Source organism: Zootoca vivipara, chromosome 8, assembly GCF_965207765.1.
Source record: "Zootoca vivipara chromosome 8, rZooViv2.hap1.1, whole genome shotgun sequence".
Taxonomy (NCBI): Eukaryota; Metazoa; Chordata; class Lepidosauria; order Squamata; family Lacertidae; genus Zootoca; species Zootoca vivipara.
The window spans coordinates 24,047,059-24,065,958 of record NC_142591.1 but is presented as its reverse complement, the minus strand read 5'-3'; positions in this window follow the sequence as shown (position 1 = coordinate 24,065,958).

Genomic DNA, 18,900 nt, shown 5'->3' with positions numbered 1-18,900 from the left:
ACTTCCCTAAACAGGGTTGCCTTCAGATGTCTTCTAAAAGTCAGATAGTTGTTTATTTCCTTAACATCTGATGGGAGGGTGTTCCACAGGGCGGGCGCCACTACCGAGAAGGCCCTCTGCCTGGTTCCCTTTGAGATGAGTCAGGATGTAAATATACACAAATAAGACACCTTCCGCTCTTCTGTGACTATGTATTCTCCTTCAAAGTGGGTGACAACAGGGTAGATTATTACACTTTTCATCGGCGGTAACCCTAGTTTTGAAATTCAAGAGAAGCTCATGTCATTTCCTTGTCAGACCAAAAAAGGGCCAAATTAACAAAGCCAACAAAGCGAACAGTGACTGAATTGTGATATTATAAAGGAACCCGCCCTATGCATTGTGGCTGGAGGGAAATTAGAGAGTTTCTGTTCTGTGACTCCACTGGGATAAAGCTGTGATGAAACGTTTTTTCAAATGCCTTCCAGCTTGCATCGAGCGCTTATAGTCTATCAACTGCTTTTTCCTTCCTCTAATTGTCCAACTCAACAGCCGATCTATTTAACTGGAAGTCTTCACTGTTTTCTACACATACACCACACTCTGGGGGCAATCCTTAACTCTTAAAATGAATTCAGCCATTGAGCTTCCCATTAATCTAAAAATTAACTTCTGTGATCTCACAGCATGGTTTAAATTAACCTGAGTACAGGTTTTAGTAACTGTCATTTAGCTTAGTTTGTTCCATTAATTTTTAGAGATGCTCATTTTATCACTGAATCCCGTGAGAAATATGTACTGTCACTATTTCAGCTGTGCTTTTATCTGAAGCCGCAGCCTTTTAAAGAATATAAAGGTAAAGGTACCCCTGACCATTAGGTCCAGTCGCGAACGACTCTGGGGTTGTGGCGCTCATCTCGCTCTATAGGCTGAGGGAGCCGGCGTTTATCCACAGACAGCTTCTGGGTCATGTGGCCAGCATGACAAAGCCGCTTCTGGCAAACCAGAGCAGCGCACGGAAATGCCATTTACCTTCCCGCCACAGCGGTACCTACGGTATTTATCTACTTGCACTTCAACGTGCTTTCGTACTGCTAGGTTGGCAGGAGCTGGGACCAAGCAACGGGAGCTCACCCAGTCATGGGGATTCGAACCACCAATCTTCTGATCGACAAGCCCTAGGCTCTGTGGTTTAGACCATAGCGCCACCCGCGTCCTATTTTGAAGAATATACTGAGATGTAAAAACTAAATGCTGTGGTCGCATCTCCCAACCTTCTTTTCACTTTAAAGAAACAATCTCAGTTTTGATCAGAACAGCAAAGTTGATATAGGTGGCCCCCTTAGGTTTCTCTGAGCTGTTGGCAGTGTGCCTTGCCAGGGGGTCCTGCAGCAGAATTTTTTGATGACAGCAGCTACAACCCACCATTTAAAATTCCTCACAGTGCCCTTGCATACCCCACAAGTGTCCCAGAAAAACTGGGACATCCCATTTTTTCTTGCGAGAGAACGGTAGTCATTTTGGGTGCTATGATCTTGCGTGATTTTGTGTCATGATTCTCTCCCCCCCACCCCCATCACGGGTTTTTCAAGGCCACTATCTTGCCTGGTGCCCCAAAACACACATTTTTTGGCATCTTGCCTGAAAAAGCACTTTTTCAGGGGGAAATTGCGGTGCGAAATAACGCAAGATCATGGCACCCAAAATGGTTGCCATTCTTTAATCTTACAGATACAGTATACCCACAACGTAACTTGTGAGTATATTTGCTAGCTGAAATCACATAACTATCGGTTTGACAGTGTTGTGTAAATTCTTTAATCTTAAACATGGACCCCATGGAGGCAGGGAAGGAGGTCCGAAGGTTCAAAAGAACCTTGTATTTTAATGTTTGAAATGGTTATGTTAAATATGTATAAAATTATCAAAAACCCAATTAAAAAATTATACAAACAACAACAAAATGGTTGCCATTCTCTCGCAAGAAAAAACCAGGAAGATGGCGTCTGGGAAGATGGCACCTTAGCTGCCAACTACTCCGTTTTCCCCGGGAAACCCCGTTTTTTCTTACCTTTTCCCGGTGGTCCCCTGTATCACTTCGTCTCCCGTTCTTCTCCCTTATATATTTTTTCTGATTTGCCCATCTATGGGCACCAAAAACGACCGGCCCTGGCTTCAAAAGTCGCGTCTACGCATGTCCGGAAGTGCGTAGACACGACTTCCGGTGTCGTCGTTGGCCATTTTTAGTGCCCATCTACGCAACTTCCGGTGTCACGCGGCTGCCGGTCCCGGATTCTGCAGTCCGGGACTTGGCAGGTATGGCCATAATGGCACTCCACTTCTTGCTGTTATATAACTCCCCTTATACAAAGATACTACAAAAGATAAACCATAAATTGTTCACATTTATGTTCTCTAGCCATTCATGAATGAAGCCTTCTTTGGATGAAGGGTGGTATAGGAATTTAATAAATAAAAATAAAATAAAATAAATAATGATGAATAAATTAATGATAATGAATTAATGATATTTTAAAAAAACATAATTTTAATTGATTTTCTGTTCACCCCTCAACACTATTTACATCATCAATATTCAACAATTTCCATAAATTTTACAATACATTTATCCTCTTTCATTTTTACAGTTCAAATTTCAGATCTTTGATGATTTCCCTCCTTTCTTTGCCGTCTTTTGTTTTTGTGAGGTATCTTTGCGCAGTTGTTTATATACATCATATTGTCAATTATGTCTTTTCCATACTAAACATTTGTTTGTATATTACCTTATTATGAACACATTCTCTTTTATATATTTGTATCTTTGTCCATACTAAAGACAATAAAGACATTTTTATATCAATTGTTCCGAATCTACTGGTTTATTCTTTTAATTTTCAAAATGTTGTCTCAATATAATCTAGAGATTTCTTCCATTCCTTATTAAATGTTTCCTCTCCTTGATGTCTAACTAGATAATGAATTAATGATAAATAATGATGGTGATTATGTCACGGTCAGCATTACCTTTATAATTAGGTGAACTGAATGCCTTGGGTACTACAAGTCATTTCTTCACTCCTCAAACATCTCTGCCCTATCTGCATCTCAGCGCTTTCCAGATTTCCAATCTTGTAACATTCAGCGAACAACGAATGCCAGTGAGTTCACTTTTCCGCGTTGCACTTTTCTGAGAGGCAGGGGCACCAAATTCACTTCCACAACAAAATGTTTCTGCCAGCTGCTCAGCCCCAGCAAGTGTTATTGCTAAGTGGGAAAAGATTCTCTGTATGTTCTTGTAGCCCTACGAGATGCAACAAAGCTTACAAGAAAATTGCTTTTATTTGCACCAAATAAAATGGAAGATTCCATCAAAACTGCTTGAAGGTTCTCTCTGGGTTGAGTGGGTGGATGTTTCTCATCCCATTTTTCCAGACTTTTGAATAGACCTTGTGGTGCCTTGGGATAAGGGGAAGCATCCCTATAGTGGCATTGTGCACATATGACCATTTGTAAGCCCACAGAAGAGAGTGGTGTCATTGTTACATACAGAATTCTATAAAGCTCTTTTTTCTGATGGAGTTGTGGAGGAGAGAATCTGAATTAAATTAATAAACCAAAACTTGTTAAAATCACTAATATTTATTTCACATTTCTCAAACACATTTGCTTAGTTGACAAATATTCATTGGGTGAATATTCTAGAATTTTATCTTTACTAGGGAGAGAATTGTGCAGAGTGGACTTTTGCCAACAGAGGGAGCTTATTGCTATTTCCCTTCTGTAATCAGCCTTTCAGTCTAGGACTTGTTCACACTGGAACAAAATGTGGGCTCCCATCGCATTGTTGTCCAAGACTTTACCCATTTTATATGTTCTCTCTCCCCTCACCCCCCCCCCCGGCAATCTGGTTTTTCCAAGGATTGAAAAACCCTGCATATACAGGGCGGAAGTTCAGGAAAACTTTCATAGGAAGATGGGAAACTGACTTAAACTGAGTTAGATAAGATTGTTTGTCCACCTTGGTCAGAATTGTATGGATTGACAGGAAGTGGCTTTCCAGGGTTTTGGCCAATTCCCAGCCCGACCTGGAGATGCTGGGGATTGAACCTAAGACCTTTTGCATGGAAATTACGTACCCTCCAACATTTCTCCCATGTACAATGTATATTTAAAGGTTAAAAAACTAAGAGGTTTTGACCAAAAAATCTCAGAACTTGAAAAATTCTTGATTCAAAATTGTGCGAAACCACTATAAAAAATCCATGAGTATCTCCTGGAATGGCACACTAAAGATGAGGAGACTACAGTTGTCATGATGAGGTGGCCAGTGGATTTAGGATACAACCTGGAATATGATAGATGGTATAAGCTGTGGACATCGGATATAAAATTTACCGCCTCCACGACACTGAAAGAAAACCTGTATAAAATGATGTACAGGTGGTATCTCACACCATCGAAATTATTTAAAATGTTTAAAACAGGAAACAAGACCTGTTCGAAATGTGGGGAAGAGACAGGCGACTTTATTCATATGTGGTGGAGATGTGCAAAAATTAAAGAGTTCTGGGAGAAAATATACAACGAATTAAAGAAAATCTTTAAATATACCTTCAAGAAAAAGCCTGAAGCCGTCCTGTTGGGGATGGTTAATGATGATATTAAAAAAAAGTGACCAAAAATTATTTTTGTACACCACCACAGTGGCTAGGCTATTATTAGCCCAAGTCTGGAAACAGCAGCAGATTTCCTCAGTAGAGGAGTGGAGACAAAAAATAATGGAATATGCGGGCATTGCCAAATTAACTGAGATAGTTAGATATCAAGGAGAGGAAAGTTTTAATAAGGAATGGAAGAAATTTATAGAATATACTGAGACAATATTGTAAAGACACAAATCAGTAGACACGGAACGATGTATATAAAAATCTCTTTATTGTTGTTATATTGAACAAAGACTGGAACATAAAAAAGAGAATGTGTGTATAATATAAGAATATACAAACAAACATGTAATCAGAAAAATACAAAATGGTAAATACTTGTATATAGATTAATAATTGCACAAAGACATCGAAAATTACAAAAGGCTGCAAAGAAAGGGGGAAGTCAACAAAGGTCGCAAATTTGATATTGTATAATGAAAGAGGAAATGTATTGTATATCTTACGGAGGTTGTGGAATACAATGCTGTAATTGGTTCTGGGGTGTGTGTGAAATAGAAAACCAATACAAATTATGATTAAAAAAGAAAAGAAAATAGGTACGTCCCATTCAATAATGATAATTTTACTCTTTATACCCTACACATCTTACTGGGTTGCCCCAGCCACTCTGGGCAGCTTCCAGTATATATAAAAACACAATAAAACATTTTTTTAAAAAATTCCCTATACAGGATTGCCTGCAGAGAGCTCAGGAGTTAAATAATTCCATACCCTCCAACATTTCTCAAAAAAAGGGACATCCTAAGGAAAAGCAGGACATTCCGGGATCAAATCAGAAACCTGGACGGCTTCTGTAAATCCAGGACTATCCCTGGAAAAAAGGGACCCTTGGAGGGTCTGAAATCTAATGATTCATCACTGAGCTATGGCGCTCCCCCAAATATTGATCATAGTGGTTGGATGTAATCCTCACTATTATGCTCCCCTCTCCTCAGGTACACAGACATTCCACAACCAAGAAACAATTAACCCTGTAGTATTTGTATTTTTATATTAGGATCTTCAGCCGTTAGCATTTGCATTTGTCTACTGCTAATGATGTCTCTAACAATAGATGGAATGCTTTGGCGCCAGCATTTAGCTGAAAGTTGCCTCTCCATGAATCATGATAATGTGCATTAATGTTTACACAGCAATGAAGATTATCGAGATAAATGGAGGATGGAGAAAGCTTCTTTGTATTCATCAAAATATAGCTCCATTCTCTCTTGGTGTAAGATCTGTTGATAATTAATGAAGCAGATAAACCTTATCCAGAAATTAGGGGAATTGCAGTCCAATGCTCAAATTATGTATGGGGTGGGTGGGCATCCTATGTTTGTTCAACTAAGGATGGGAGGTGAAATCCTAAAGACCCTCAGGTGGAATGTCTCAAATACTGGGTTTGTACTCTGAGGCTTTAACAAAAACTTAGGAAGATTGTCTACGAAATAAGTAAATATAATATTATACTGCCTGGTATTCCTAGTTAGAGAAGACCCACTGAAGTTAATGGGCATGACAAACTTTGGTTGGGTCTACTGTGAGTAGGACTTAGTAGAACCTTTGCTCTCGAGAGCCTTGAAGCATGTGACGAAAGTTACACATTCCAAATAACCAAGCAGCGGCTCTACGACCACGAAACACAGCGCTTGTTACCTCATACTCCGAGATCTTGTTCTCTGGAGGCCTTAGGTATCACAACACCTTATGGAACCCTATGGATGGGAGGATCTACTACTCCCCTCCCATCAAAGAGCCTTTAAGCTCACGAGATTAAATGCTTTCCCTTCTGCAGTGTCCAAAGGCAGATTCACATATATACCATATCAAGCCCGTTTGTGTGCTTGCAACCAAGGAGTACCTGATTCAATGGACCACATTGATTGCTCTTTACACAGCAGTCCTCACCAACTGATGTTGGACCTTTGGCCTATAACTCCAAGAAGAAGCCAAACGAGGTTTCTTCTGGCAGATCAGGACAAAGATATTACTGCTCCAGTAGCTTTCTTTTTAACCACAATTTTACCCGGAAGGGTACTTAACAAACCATCCCTTTGGGGAACAGACAGGACGAAGTAGAATATATAAGTGCACACAATCACAGTGTGACCTTATGACCTTTGACAGTTTCACCCTTGTCCTTTTAATTATCCCAGTGATCTTTAATGTTTTATACTGTACTGTGATGCCAATAAAGGCATTTGACTTGACTTGACTTAGTAGAACATCATCCATTATTATAAAATGGTCGTTATGCAATAATAATAATTTCCCATCCATCTGGCTGGCTTTCCCCAGCCACTCTGGGCGGCGTCCAACAAAATATAAAAACATAGTAAAACGTCAAACATTAAAAACTTTCCGATACAGAGCTGCATTCAGATGTCTTCTAAAAGTAGTGTAGTTCTTTATCTTCTTGACATCTGATGGGAGGGCATTCCATAGGGAGGGTGCCACTACTGAGAAGGCTCTCTGCCTGGTTCCTCATAACTTCACTTCTTGCAGTGAAGGAACCACCAGAAGACCCTTGGAGGAGAACATCAGTGTCTGGACTGAATGATAGGGGGGGAGATGCTCCTTTAGGTATACTGGACTGAGGCCATTTAGGGCTTTAAAGGTCAGCACCAACACTTTGAATTGTGCTCGGAATCATACTGGGAACCAGTAAAGATCCTTTAGGACTGGTGTTATATGGTCCAGGTGGCCACTCCCAGTCACCAGTTTAGCTGTTGCATTCTGGATTAGTTGTAGTTTCCGGGTCACCTTCAAAGGTAGCCCTACATAGAGCACATTGCAGTAGTCCAAGCGGGAGATAACCAGAGCATGCACCACTCTGGGTGAGACAGTCTGTGGGCAGGTAGGGTCTCAGCCTGCGTACGAGATGGAGCTGGTAGACAGCTGCCCTGTGCCATAGAAAATCTAGCAAAAGCAACATAGATAACTAACATGTTAACGTATGTTAAAACAATTGTCCATATAGGAATAGAACTTTTATATCTTCATCCCCTCTAGCTCAATGTTGTCCACTCTGACTGGCAGTAGCTCTCCATGGTCTCAAGACACAAGTTTTTCCACAGCCCTGTCTGGAGATGCCTATTGCCTTTTGTGTGGAAAGGATGGGCCTAACATTGAGTCACAACTTCTAATCCTAACATGCTGATTAACTTTATGAACAAGTAATTAATGCACGTTGATAATTTTTAGTAGCACATGTACTTTTTAATGCAGCATTTGGAATTATCTCAGTTTTTCTTTCAAATCCCCCAGACAAATCTTTTTTGTATATATATTTTTTGTTATATCAAGGTGGTTTTTTTTTAATTGAATCCATAATTAAACCAAGGCCAGGACATAATTAAGAAATTACATACAAAATTGGACTTTCTTAATAAATAAAAAAGACATTCATATCATCTTCAAATCAGTCATCCCCTAAATCTTTATTCCAGTTATTGCAAACAAAACAGACCTCTGTCATTATAATTATGTGATTAAGATGACACATGAAGACTGGCTTGTCTATCACATCAATATCAACAAGCTGCTTCAAACATAAGCTCCCTTCCTCAGAAGTATGAACATAAAAGTGTATTTTCCTTTTTAAAAAAATAAAAAAGCCATCAAGTTTAATGGAAAACTCCATCTGCACTCAATATGCTTCTGCAGTGCAGGAAATTCTGGCTAATTTGTATGTTTTTGATGGAGTTAACCAGACTGACAGGGAAAGTTGTTATGGATTGTTCAAACGGATGTTTCCTGGGAGTATCTATTTATGATGCAGTTTAAGTTGACACAATCAACCTTGTGGAAGGAGCCCTTATTAATCACATACAGTCAGCAGCAATGTTGCCTGTCTTATTTGTCTCTGTTGAAAGAATCCAAAACCGCTAAACTGATTTGTAACAATAGGCCGTCCATCAGAAGCCCACCAAACATTGACAATTTAATTTAGCAAAAGTTGTTTGCGAACCTTTGAATTCGAGTTTCCTGGTCTGAGAGCTATTGGATGATCTATGATGTCACTGGGGCCTCTGACATCACAGTCCTTCTTAGCACTCACTTGAATGTCAAAACAAGTCTGCTCAGACCAACTGTGATGCCTGAGCAGTTAAGTCAATTATTTAATTTATAAACCTGTTTATACACTGCCTCTCATAAAAAAAAAAGATCAGGGCAGTGTACAACAAACATTACAAGTGCAAAACACCATAAAAAGACAGAATAATCATTGAAAAAATACTGAACAGTTATTGCTAGAGAGGTCATTTTTGCGAAAACCTACAACAGGGGTGGCCATCATAGCACTCTGTAAATATTTAGGCATATAACCCCACCATTCCTGACCACAGACTGTGTTGGCTGAGGCTGATGGGAATGGTAGTCCAAAACAGCTGGAGGGCATCACGTTGGCTACTGTGACATCACTGGAAGCAGCCAACGGCATCAGGAAAGTCTAGGCAGGCAGAGAAGTTAAGAAGAACTCTGAAACAATAAAGAGATTTTTGGCAGAATGACAAGAATTAATACGGAAAGTGAACAATGCTGGAGAAATTCAGACAATAAGCAAAGAGACAAAAGGCTGTTCTGCCAAACCGTGAGATAACTAATTCACATTGTGGGTCTGAATTGTAGAAAGCAGTTGGGAGCGATCCCATCCGGAGGGGAAACAATTTAAACGCAGAACTTGTCTTTGCAAAACTTTTGTACAGTGTACAAAAAGCAGGCAAGCGCTCAGCAGTTTCCCTCTCGCTGGGCTCTCACAAGGGGCTGGTTCTGTTTTGTTTGACTTTTGATTATTTGCTTTTGTAATGGGATGCCTATTTGCAAAGATCAATTCATGTGCAAGCCTCATTTAATATCTATTTGCTACTGACTTGTGCTGCTCTGCAAGCTAATGCACAGGATGAATGTGAGAGAGGATTGCCTCCTGGGGTCTGGGTGCAATTAAGGTTGTACATAACAGCTTGTAAATGATGTCTGCAAGAGACAATGCCAGCGAAAAGTGTTACGGCCCACAAAAGCGTGTCATGTCCTCCGCATATCTGTTGTCAAACGGGGCGATTCTTCCAAAAGCAGTCATTTCCAGAGCTAGATATAGCCCCTTTGCAACAGTTTGCAAATGTTTTTGACGTTGTGGAGAAATGCTACCGGGCTGCAAATCGAAACCAGAGATTCCAAAACAGCCATTCTGGGAGGTGAGCTGCAAGAAGCAGCTTGAACCAGCGCAGCTAATAAGGCCGTTCCGAAGTTCCCAACCAGACAGACAAGCCACATTCCAGTCTGTCTCCATTTCAAGAGCCATCTGTTATCTTTGTCAGCTATAAAGCTTCACTTCATTTCAGTCAGGTCTGTACTTCTCTTTAGCAACAGAGTTGACGACAGAGCGCTCTACTGAAAGTCACCAGTGAATTGCAAAGCTGGAGTGGGCATGTAGGTAAGTAGGGAGGGGAGGGGAGGGGAGGAGAGGATGTTTTCAGGGCTATTTTCTACACTAAGATGATGGACAGTGCCTGCCATATTCCACATGCAAAGCAGCAAGTGTTTTATGCCAGGAAAAAGTTGGAAAGCCAAGCTGTGCTGCTGCTAGCCAGGAAGAAGAGTCTTTCTTTCCTCTCCAGGGATCTCACAAGAGCCTTGCTGGATCAGCCAAATGCCCATCTAGTCTTAGCAAGAACCATCAGGTAACTACTGTATAGGAAGCCTGGAAGCCTGGAAGCAAAACTGGAAGCAAAACTGCGCTGCCACCTGTAAATCACAGCAACTGGCATTCAAAGGCATACTGCATATGAGCGTGCTGGTAGAACATTGTAGTCACTGATAGCCTTCCCTTCCATGAATTCGTCTAATCCTCTTTTTAAACCACCCATGGGGGTGGCTGTCCACCACCTCTTGTGAGTGTGACTTCCATGCTTCAGCTATGTGCTGTGGGGGGAAAGTACTTATTTATGTCTATCCTGAATTTTTCAACATTCCATGTCATTGTAAGTCCCCTAGTTCTAGTATTACAAGACCGAGAAGAACACGTCCCTATCTCCTTCCTCTACCCCATGCACATTTTATTTTAAAATGCCTCTATCATATCCCTTCTCAAAAAGGATATATCTCCAGGTACCTTATTTTTCTATGAAGAATAAGGTCAGCAATTTTTGCTGAGTTCTTCTTCAAGTTGAACTCTCTCCTCAACAATGCATGCATTTTCTGTTTCTGGGAACCAGGGGAAACATTTTTACTCACCTAGACTTTTGACCCTTTTTTAGGAGGATGCTTAAGTATGTCGTGGCTTATTTTTCCTGCTCGTTCGTTGAATGGGAACTGCCCTTTCTTACTATATAATAAAAATGTAAGTGTATCATCATGCTGCAGTTTGCTTGGCCACATACATGGGATGTTCTTTGCAGCCCACCTTGGCTCTTCTGTTGCCTCCCTCCTTTTCATGGGTAAAGGTCTAAAGTGAGGGGACTACTTCTGTGGTTCTCCTGAGCTACCCACTTCTCTCTCTCTTCACAGGAGAAGGTCTAAAGGGAGGGAAGAAGGAGACTTGGTGAAGACTAACGGGAAGGGGGAGGGAAGTGCCTATCTTCATGCCTTTCAAGCATTTCCCTCCTTCCTGATTTGGGGTCTCTCCAATCCCCTGCTTCAACAGTGGACAATGGTCAGGAATGATGGGAGTTGTAGTCCAGCAACATCTGGACAGCCATAGGTCCCCCACTCCATTCATATATGATATAGCATACTGTAAATGTATAAATACACTTTCATGAACCAACCAGACACAGACTGGCAGATGGGGCTTTCCAGCCAGGGAGAAATTGATATCCTCTGTTTTAAATAGGATTTTTCCTCCCAAGGAGGCAAAAGAAATATCCACCGACTCTACAATCAACAGCATTTGCTTTTATGAAACCCTATACTTTTTGGCATAGTGAGAAAATTTTTATTGTGACTAGCAGTGGCAACTCAATTAGGGTACAATTATTGTCACTGGAATGCAAGGGTAAGTCTCAATGAATTTCACCATTAGATATCTGGTACCACTTCTCATTTTGTAAAGCAGTGAAATTCTATTGCAAGTTCTCAATTAAAATGTAAATGTACTCGTCTAAAAATAGTCCAATAAATTTTCATTCTCTGTTAAAAATGAATAGCTGATCATTACATCCAGAAGGAAATAAGTTTTCTAGCCATTATTTTGATCTAGGGGCAGAAGGAATTTTAAATAACGGTTTAGAAAGGAGTGTTCTTATAACAGACGGTGACTCAGTTCACATAAACCATGGCTTAGCATGAGTGTGTGAACTCTCAGAGAAGAGATTCGGACCACATTGTTCTACCCCCAGGCCTGCTACTGCTTCTCTGCTGTGAGCTAAGCCATGGTTTGGCTTGGGCTGTTGTCCAAATCCAGGCTTATGCTTTGACTTTTTCCAGAAGAATCGCAAGCTCTAGTCAAGTGTCTAATTTTTACATTTTCTTTCCCAGTGTGTTACTTGAAATTGCAACCCTCCTCAGCTGAAGGAAATAATGCTGAAGGCCATGCAAGATGTTAAACTACTCAGTGAATATCCTCAGATAGTGACTTGTGCTGCTGTGCAAATAAATACAAACAGAGCATCAAGAAATGAATTATTCCCAAATAATTCAAAACCAACAAAAATGATAATCATTAAAAGAATAAGATGACAGTTAAATGTTCAGGGCGTGAGTACCTATTGATCTATGACAAAAAAAGTTGATGGAATAGAGAGGTAAGCGTTTAGAAAAAGATTGTGATGAAGGTGTATGAGCTCTGATTTTTAGTTGCAAAGAACAATTAGACAGGAATAGGCTGAGCATACCAGCACTTTTAATGGGCAATTTCAGGATGCTGTCAAATTAAATCTCTATTAATTCCTGTTCTGAATCTAATTCTTTATTATACATAAAAAAATGAGGTCGTTATCACATGCAATATCACAGCATCTTGGGGTGTTTTTGCAAAGAGGGTCATAAGACAGCTGGTCTGAAAGCATCGAGGCACCTGATTTGGGACAGAGAACCAACTTCACATCATCACAAGGGATGTTCAGTGCATAGTCCTGTCCCTGGCACAGACTCACATAGCAAAATCAAAATGGATTTAGTTAACCATTTGCAACATACAAAATGCATGTGAGAGATCAGGACCCAGGAGAATACCATCTTTTTTAAACAACTGCCTTTGCCCTGTGGTGGAATGGCTCTCCTCTCCTGAGAAACCTAGAAATGTAACCAACAAACCCAATAATAGATTTCTGAGGTAAATAGAGTCTTTGGATATATGTGGAACAAACAATATCAAGCCATCAGAGGTCTGTTGATATAATTTTTTGAAAATGACCATAGTGACTTTGCTCTCGTCATGTCTGCCGTTGACAGCTAAGGCACAAAACAGGAACAGAGCAATAGGGCCGCAACCCTAACTAAGCACGTTTATGAGGAAGTAAGCCCTGATTGAACACAGTGATAAACATTCATAGGATTGCCCTGTAAATTACATAACTTGAATAACAAATAACCACCTCCTCGTGTATGTGAGGGGGGGGGGATGCTCTGAATGTCACAGACTAAATCAAACTGAACAACAAAATCATAGAGTTCAAAAGAAGCTTGGAGGCCATCTAGAGCGGTGTTCTCCAACATTGCGTCCCCAAGTGGTTTTGGACTTCAACTCACAGCCAATGATCAGGAATGATGGGCATTGATCCACCAGATGGGGAAAACCAGCATAGTGGTTTCACCCAGTGCTTCCCCCGCCTGGGTAGACGCAGGGGGTACACATACCCCTAAACATTTTCTGAATCTAACTGGAGAAGAAACTATTTAAATGGTTTTTTTAAAATAGTTTCTTCTCTAGCACGGTGAACCATCAGTTCCGTTGCTACCCCCAATGGCGGCATCATTTTCTGTCACATTATTTCCTGAGTCTCAGTCGGAAGTGAGCCTTTAATGTGTGAAGTAGGAGTTGGAATCTAGCACGGTGATTGGTCAGTTTCGTTGTTCCCACCTCCAATGGCGGCTTCAGATGACGGTGGACACCAGCAGCAAGCAGAGGAATTGGGAAGATGTTAGTGCACACATCTTCATGCCAATGTGAATGTCCATTTACAGTGGTCCCTCGACTTACAAATTTAATCTGTTCCGAACGGACCTTCGTAAGTCAAAAAAATTGTAAGTAGAAGCCTATAGGGGGGAAAAATTCGTAAGTCGAAAAAATCCTATCTAAAAATTCGTAAGTAAAAAAAATCCTATCTAAACCGCATCCAAAATGGCAGACGGAGCTCCGTTCGTAACTCAAAACATTCGTTAGTCGAGTTATTCATAAGTCGAGGTACCACTGTACTGTATTCATTTCCCCTGATTTGAACTATAAAATGATGGTTTTCTTGAGTCAAAATAAGAGCACCCCTAAACATTTTTAAAGGAAAAAAAGCACGGGTTTCACTCCCATGATGGCTAGTTGCTTCTGCTTGACACAGCTATGTCAACCCTCTTCGAAGGGACATGGGGCTTCCAGCTTCCAGCTGCCCGGAAGTCCCTCTACTACTTCCAATACCACCTCAGCAACCCTCACAGATGCGGAAAGAAGTAAAGCAAAAGCCAAGCAAATGAAAGCGCATGGTTAGTTCATCTCCTGAAATAAGTTGATATTATTATTATTATTATTATTATTATTATTATTATTATTATTAGCTGTTCCCGGCCACACATTGCTGTGGCTCAGAAAGAGAAAGCAATCATTCTCCAAAAAAAACCATGCGTGTTCTGTTAAATCCCCCACCCCAACCCGACCCATTCATCCTCCCCAAAGGCACGGCCCTCCTCCACTCAGCACCCCCGTTCCTCACCCCAGACATCACAACACCTCTATCTCTGGTCCTCCCGCTGTGTGACATCATCTTCCTCCTGCGTGATGGCACCCATCACCCCGGCCCCTCTCTCTCTTACACCCACACACCCCATGTGCATCTTGGGAAGGGCCTGTCCTGTCCCCCTGGCTGGGAAATGCTGGGCAATGGTATTGTGATGTCACAGATAGTCTGTAGCCAATGGCAGCAGCTGAGGCATCCTCAGCTGTGCTGCTTTGACACCCAGCAGATGGCAATGTTTTTTTCTAAAATAGCATGCTTTTACCTGTCACAGGTGTGTCATCTATATAATATAGGTATATAAAAGCACACTCCTATTCGCATGCAACAGTGTGTCAAAATTTCAAAGCAACCGGTCAAGTAATTTCAGAAAGCATAGATTAATAATGAATGGACATTTACATTTTTATTTATTTACAGTAGATTATTATTATTATTATTATTATTATTATTATTATTATTATTTCATTTCATGTCCCACTTTTCTTCCAAAAGGCCCCCAGTGAAGCAAACACATCAATGACATTATCATGGCAAAAATTCTAAAAACAGTTAGAAACAATCACATCCTCTCAGCCAATGATTTAGGGTTGCCAGGAACTATATTTCAGCCATCAAATGCCTGGGTAAACAGGGCTGCTTTAAACGGTCTTGCATTATTGGTCTGTTTATGAGAAATTGAAGCCACATAAACCCTTGAATGGATAAAATATAGTTCTGAATTTTTTAAAAGCAAAATTGTCATTTTTAAAATACAGGTACCTCATATATCAAAAGGTTCCTTTACCTGCAGTGAATGAATTTCATGAATTAAATATTTAAAAAGTATCCTATGAGGCAATGAATGATGATAGCAGGGCCCTTTTGAAAGCTACTTATGATCATCGGTGAGGAGATGAATGGTATTGTTTTTATACTCTGATGGAAAAGCCCTTCCTTGATTCATTTTTGATCTATTAAATCATCTATAAATCAAGCCTGCACCCATAAAAGCGAACTGGTAGACTTCTGCATGTTGTACATTTGTTTTATCAATGTATCCAGTTACCGTTCTGGGGGGGAAAATGGATTTTAAAGCAATTACCCACCTTTCCTTTGGTCTGGACCTCACTTGACTGAGCTGTTTGTCAAAAATGTCCCATGCCAGTTTTGTTTTCTTTTTTATCCTTTCTTGATCTCTCATAGCTGATTTCTCACATCATTCCTGATTTCTCATAGCTTTGAAGTGGTAAATTTGGCAAGTCCAGACTCTTTCATTTTAGAAGTAACCTGAGTTGGAGAACCTTTTTTTATATATAAAAAAAATCAAACTCACAATTTCCTTAGAAGGCAAACTCTAGGGCTGGGTACACACAAACTGTAATTTTGAAGCACATTCAAAACACCTCCCCTCAAAGAATTATGGGCACTGTGGTTTGTTCAGGGTTTGCTGGGAATTTTAAGTGTGTGAGAGGCAAACTACAGTTCCCTGGATTCTCTGAGGGAAAGAATGTGTTACAAAGGTGCTGTAAATGCAGTGTTTGTTTTTTTAAAGTACAAGGGTTCACAAAATGTTTAGGGGTATGCATCCCCCTGTGTCCCCCCAGAAAGAAAGCACTGCAAATGTATACTTTTGTGGCACCTTAAAGCCTAATAAATGTATTGTGGCATAAGCTTTGGTGGAGTACAGTCCATTTAATGCAGTGGTGGCCAAACTTGGCCCTCCAGCTGTTTTGGGACTACAATTCCCATCATCCCTGGCCACTGGTCCTGTTAACTAAGGATGATCGGAGTTGTAGTCCAAAAACAGCTGGAGGGCCAAGTTTGGCCACCACTGATTTAATGAGATGCATGAAGTCTTATCCTGAATTTCAGGTGTATATATACCTATGTAAACAGTGAACTCTGAGGAAAATTTAATACTGCTTAGAAAGTTGTTGTCATTTCAATCTGTTTTAGTATTTTAACTTTTGTGTGTTTTAAAGTATGGTTGTACTCTAATGTGCGTTGTATGCCTCCTGACTGAATGTCTACCAATGGCTCATTATTAATCTGCTGTTTGGAGAAGTAGCAATAACTGATCAATAATGAGCCATTGATAGGCATTCAGTCAGGAGGCATACTAACCGAGATGCATGTCCATGAGGGAAATAAATTCCAGCTGAAATTACATTTCTCATAATCTTATCAAAAGAAAATCATTCCAGATGGACCTTGTTTGCATGAGGTTCAGATCCACCGATAATATTTTCCCCAATGCAGAATGACATTAATCAAAGTGGCCTTCCACCAAATACCTAATTTTTATCTACACACCTCCCCACCACCTCACAACACACGTTAGAGTTTAAATGGAAATTAATCCTACAGCTGTCAAAACAGTTCCCACATATCTCTATGATCTGTGACAGGCCTTTGTTCTTACAGAGTAGAAAATCTGTCTGCTTTGTGTTTGTAGAGTAGGTGGGTGCTAGGTGCTGAATGATTTATTAAATCTTGGTCCCTTGTCAGCATCAAATCCCACACTTAAAACCAGTGGATATTAAAGATCCACCAGTATAGAAACCCCACCATTTCCCAGTTACATAAAAAAAATTAGAGTCAACTGGGGGGGGGGATGTATTCTCTGACCTGAAAACTGATTAACACTGAATAAATTTACCATAAAACTAGAATAGAAGGTAAATTTGGATCTGCTGATAGCTTTCTGGGTCAGACACCAGTAGTTACTGTAATACCATAATAATAATAAAGCAACTTCCTTCAACGATTGGATTGAAGCGATGTCCAAACTCATTACACATGAAGAAGTCGCATATAAACATAGACTTGCCATGGATAAAGTCACTGATATTTGGAATTCATTTTTATTAATGCCATATTAAATTAAGGTCTGGTTAACTACAGTAAAAAAAAAAACTTTTTTCTTTTTTGGTAATGTATTCAATTTTTTTGTTGGTGTTCTGTTTTGTTTTCTACATGGGTATGACTTAATTTTCTCTTTTCTTTGTGTCTCATCTTACTCTGCACACTTGTAGTCATGTATTTTTTAAATCTTTTAATAAAGAAGATAAAATAACCCCCCCCCCAAGATTTAACAACAGCAAAAAGCACCCAACCCCTTTCACACACAAAAATAGTTTGCTCAAAAAAAACACCTAGGGTAGATTTTCCAGTATAGTAACTGTGAGCACAGTTCAGTAAAGAAAACCAATTCCTGGGCTGAGTGTGTGCTTAGAACCTAAGGCCCCATCTGCACTGCACATTTAAAGCAGTTTTATACCACTTTAAACAGTCCTGGCTTTCCACAAAGGATCCTGGAAATTGTTGCTTGTTAAGAGTGCTGACGCAGATGGCGCTGTAGGTTAAACCACTGTGTCGCTTGGACTTGCCAATTGAAAGGTCGGTGGTTTGAATCCCCACGACGGGGTGAGCTCCCATTGTTCGGTTCAAGCTCCTGCCAACCTAGCAGTTCGAAAGCACGTCAAAGTACAAGTAGATAAATAGGTACCGCTCCGGCGGGAAGCTAGACGGCGTTTCCGTGCGCTGCTCTGGTTTTGCCAGAAGCAGCTTAGTCATGCTGGCCACATCACCCAGAAAAACTGTCTGTGGAAGCGGACAAATGCCGGCTCCCTCAGCCTGTAAAGCGAGATGAGCACCGCAACCCTAGAGTCGTTTGCGACTGGACTTAATTGTCAGGGGTCTTTTTACCTTTACCTTTAAGGGTGCTGACAGTTGTTAGAGGATCCGTACTGTATTCCCCTCACAGACCTACAATTCCCAGAGTGGTTTAACACAGTGTTTCTCAACCTTTTTTGGGCCACGGCACACTTGTTCCATGAAAAAAATCACGAGGCACACCACCATTAAAAAAGTTAAAAATTTTAACTCTGTGCTGCCCTATATTATAATTATGACTGTAAGAAACACTTGCCAAATATTGCTTTCCGGCGGGTCAGTGATGTGTATTGGCGGCCGCCAGGCTCGTTTGCACTGAGCTTTGGGAAAGAGGAGGAGAAATATTGCTTTCCGGCAGGTTAGCGCTGTGCATTGGCGGCCGCCAGGCACGTGACAATGCAAATCGCCCTTCTCGTCGCCGCACGTCGCGGCACACCAGCCAGCGTCTCGCGGCACACTAGTGTGCCACGGAACAGCGGTTAAGAAATGCTGGTTTAACAGTCTATCCCGCTTCCCAGGCAACTTGATCTGAGGTGATCTTCCAGAAAAGTCCTAGCGATTGTAGGGAGGTTTTGCCGAGTAAGAGGAAATGAACCAAAGAAATGATTCCTGTGGTAAACAGACTTGATCAACCCCTGTTGGGCCCTGGAGCATGTGAAGACTTGGGATCA